The sequence below is a fragment of the Vombatus ursinus genome, unplaced genomic scaffold (assembly GCF_900497805.2).
Source record: "Vombatus ursinus unplaced genomic scaffold, bare-nosed wombat genome assembly UNPS02009573.1, whole genome shotgun sequence".
Classification (NCBI taxonomy): Eukaryota; Metazoa; Chordata; class Mammalia; order Diprotodontia; family Vombatidae; genus Vombatus; species Vombatus ursinus.
Window position 1 is genome coordinate 17615751 of NW_020949351.1, and position 4398 is coordinate 17620148.

General features: G+C 37.6%; 1 pseudogene; it reads right to left on the minus strand.

The window, feature by feature from the left end:
• Positions 1-1047: 1047 nt before the first annotated feature.
• Positions 1048-4398, minus strand: part of LOC114035914 — a 4173-nt pseudogene continuing 822 nt past the window's right edge.

Sequence of the window (4398 nt, forward strand, 5' to 3'; positions counted from 1 at the left end):
ATTTCCTAGATTTAATAGCTTCTAAAAGATATTCAGTAAATTAAAATAGGTTTGAATATTCTTCTCAAAGAAGATTCAATGTACAGCTATTACATATTTTTAAAACCTCTCTGATCTGAGAGACCCTTAAAACTGATTGTAACAAATGATGGTTTGAAGAACAAACCACTGGTTTGATGCATAATGCAAACAATGGATAGACTCCAGTGCCAACTTTAGGATGCTATTTAATACAGAGTGAGATGGTGACTTCAGTCTTTTCAAAGAACAAGCTGTGTCATCCAAAAGGAGGAATAACATGAGATCATCATTACTGTCTGTATCATTTGCATATTATACAATGATAAAAAATTAAATAGTAACTTAATATTCAGAGGTTGACAGGATTTTAGAAATGACATAATTTTTATAATATTGGATAAAGCTACATTTATGGGAATAGATTTTTCCCCAGAGAAAATAGTAAAATATTCATGAACAGAGCAAATGGTATATTAGTTTATTCATAATGATAAAACAGCACACAGAAATGTTTCAGAAAGTTTTATAATTTGCCAGCTTTTTTGAAGAATCTTCAGGTTTTTTGATCATCTCTATGATTGAATGTTTGGCCAATACCATTTTCTCCTTTCTAATGCAAAGAAAAATACTTGTGTGCTTGCCACATAGTAAGTACTTAATAAATATTTTTATTCAATTTTTTTATTGCAATATACTCTTATTTTAAAACAGGTCACAACACTAAGCTTAATCCCATTCTGCCATTGTACAAGCTACAAATGCTTGCTTAGTAACTGAGGGGCAATAATTAGAAGCATATTTGAAAATTGAAAAAAAAGTCCATATAAAATGAATATTCAAATGTTTTCCATAGTGACACAGATAAGCATGACCCCATCTCTTAGTCTTCCATATTGTTGCACTTGTGCCAACCCTATTTTAAAACATTTTTAAAAACTCCAGCAGGAATAAAGTTAATGGTCCCTCCCCTCCCCCCAGGTGCTCTAATTCGAGCTAAATTTGCAAATTATTTGCTACAAACAGCATTTATACATTAATACTAGGTGAAGTATAGCTTGCTGAGTGATGTTCCATTCCACTTTCTTAAGCACAGAACAATGGCAAAGTGTTGATATCCCGATCCTCTACTTCTACCTGGAAAACCTTGGTTCTCGATTTGTTGCATGCATTGCCATGCCAATCCAGACATCAGATAATAGATAGTGGGTCTGTGGAATCCATTGAAAGTAGACAGAGCAGCAACAGTGTAAGTACTCATGTTTTTAAACAGCATCCAGTCTCCCACATGCATTTACTGTAGATCATAGCAGTCAACAATTTGATCAAGGCCATAACATGTTGAAGAGTAATACTTCGCATCTGGCTTAGGTATCTTTTGTATAATAGGTTTAACATGTGCATGATCAAATAGGATACAATTAAATGATCCATATACTCCATCATTTGCATAGCACATAAGGGTTTGGTCATTTACCTCATCTTCATAATCAGAACGTGTCTATTCCTTTAACACAAGGTTTTTGGCAATGATGTTAACTGCAAGTATGAAAGCTGATGCAACATAGTATTTGCCTGGTTCATCTATGATCCTCACCCCAGAGTCAGAAGGACAACACTTGTCCAATGCTGGATTGATAATACTTGAGATCTCCTAAAACTTAAGCTTTACATCTTTAGAACCAGGAGAATAACCACCAATATCAAGAGGATATATGCTGAAACCAAATCCCACCCCCACGTCAAAGACACATTGTGCATCAGAAACTGCTTAGATAAAGGTTTCTGGATCAGTACAACCACTTCCCACATGGAAACTGACTTCAATAACGTAAATATTCAGTTCCTTTGCCCACTCAAGGAGTAGCCTCCTAGTTTTGAGAGGGGCACCAAATTTAACACTTAGATGATAGATAGCTATAGAGGCATCAGTCATAATCCTCAAGGCAAATCCAGCTTTACCTTTGGATGAGCTCTGGCAACTTTCATTAGCTCTACTTTACTCTCAAAAGTCATCATTTGTACTTTATTGTTGGCAACATACTTAATTTGTGACACTTCTTTTCATGTATTTGCATAGATTATCCTTTCTGGAGCACCCCAAAACTCTGTACTAATTGTATTTCATTCTTGCTACTACAACCAAATCCTGCTCCCATCAGCAGCAAATGTCTTCACCATGGCTCTGCTGTCATTACATTTAACAGCATAAAAAGGAGTTACTTGAGAAAGAGCTTTGTACTACCTCAGATGATTCTTTAGAATGTCACTGGAGATGGAGCCAAGATGGCAGAGTAAAAGCAGTGACTTGCTTGAGCTCTCCCCCAAACCCCTCCAAATACCTATAAAAATGGCTTTAAACGAATTCTAAAGCAGCAAAACCCACAAAAAGACAAAGTGAAACAAATTTCCAGCCCAAGACAGCCTGGATGGTTGATGGGAAAAGTATATCTCACCGGGCTGGGAGAGGAACAGAGTTCGGTGTAGGAGCGCAGGCCGCAGTGAACTTGGAACAGGCCTCAGAGGACTGAATCACGAGCAGCTTCAGTGATTTCCAGACTTTTCAACCCACAAAAGCCAAAGACAACTTAAAAGGTCAGTGGGAAAAGTCAGTGTCTTCAGTGAGAGAAAGAAGCACGGTGGTCTGAGCTCCAGTCCCTGAGTTCACCCCGGGGAGACAGCTGCCTCCTGAGCTTCTGGCCCACAGACTTAGGGGGAATTGAGTGGCTGATCAGAGGGGGATTGCAGGAATCTCTCTGCTGGTGCAAGATTCTCTTGCTTTGGCCATACTTGGATCTGGGTAATAGCTCTGGGTGGCGGTTATCGGGTGAGGAGGAGCGCTGGTGTGGTGGAGTTTGTAGTGGTGGTGGAGAAGAAATCCTCCTCACAGTTCCAAGGCAGAAAGAGTGCTTGTGATCACTCATAGACCAGAGCACAGACTAGGAAAGAAGTAAACACATCACCCTTGATCATACCACCTTAGAAGAACTGAATATACAGATCCCCAGAAGTATCTCCAAAAACAGCTACACAAAACCCCTGAAGCTTGGGACAGTACATTCTTCACACTGGAAGCAGAACCCTACCTTAACAAAAAGTTATAACTCAAGTAATCAGCTGGGATCATAAGCAAGCAGCACAAAAAGAGTCAGACTATATTATCTTACTCTGGTGACAAAGAAGATCAAAACATGCAACCAGAAGAAGACAACAAAGTCAAAGCTCCTACATCCAAAGCCTCCAAGAAAAATATGAATTTGTCCCAGGCCATGGAAGAGCTAAAAGAGGATTTTGAGAAGCAAGTAAGAGAAGTAGAGGAAAAACTGAGAGTGATGCAAGAAAATCATGAAAAACATGTCAATGGTTTGCTAAAGGAGACCTCAGAAAATACTGAAGAAAATAACACCTTAAAAAATAGCTTAACCGAAATAGCAAAGGAGGTCCAAAAAACCAATGAGGAGAAGAAGGCCCTAAAAAGCAAAATTGGCCAAATGGAAAAGGAAGTCCAAAAGATTACTGAAGAAAATACAGCCTTAAAAATTAGAATACAACAATTGGAAGCTAGTGACTTTATGAGAAATCAAGGCACTGTAAAACTAATCCAAAGAATGAAAAAAATAGAAGAGAATGTGAAATATCTCATTGGAAAAAACAACTGACCTGGAAAATAGATCCAGGAGAGAGAATTTAAAAATTATTGGACTATCAGAAAGACATGATCAAAAAAAGAGCTGAGACATCATCTTTCAAGAAATTATCAAGGAAAACTGCCCTAATATTTCAGAACCAAAGGGCAAAATAGAAACTGAAAGAATACACCAATCACGTCCTGAAAGACATCCCCAGAGGAAAACTCCTAGGATGATTGTAGCCAAATTCAGAGTTCCCAGATCAAGGAGAAAATATTGCAAACAGCCAGAAAGAAACAATTCAAGTATTGTGGAAACACAATCAGAATAACACAAGATTTAGCAGTTTCTACATGAAGGGACTGCAGGGCTTGGAATATAAGATTCTGGAGGAGATAGGATTACAACCAAGAATCACCTACCCAGCAAAACAATATAATCCTTCAGGGTAAAAATGGACATTCAGTGAAATAGGGGACTTTCAAGCATTCTTGATGAAAAGACCAGAACTGAATAGAAAATTTGACTTTCAAATACAAGACTCAAGTTAAGAGGTAAACAGGAAAGATAAATCATAAGAGACTTATTGAGGTTGAACTTTTGACATTCCTGTACGGAAAGATGATATTTGTAACTCATGAGTCCTTTGTCAGTATTAGGGTAGTGGGAAGGAAAAAATCATATGTATGTATAGATAGATAGATAGATAGATAGATAGATAGATAGATAGATAGATAGATAGATAGATAGA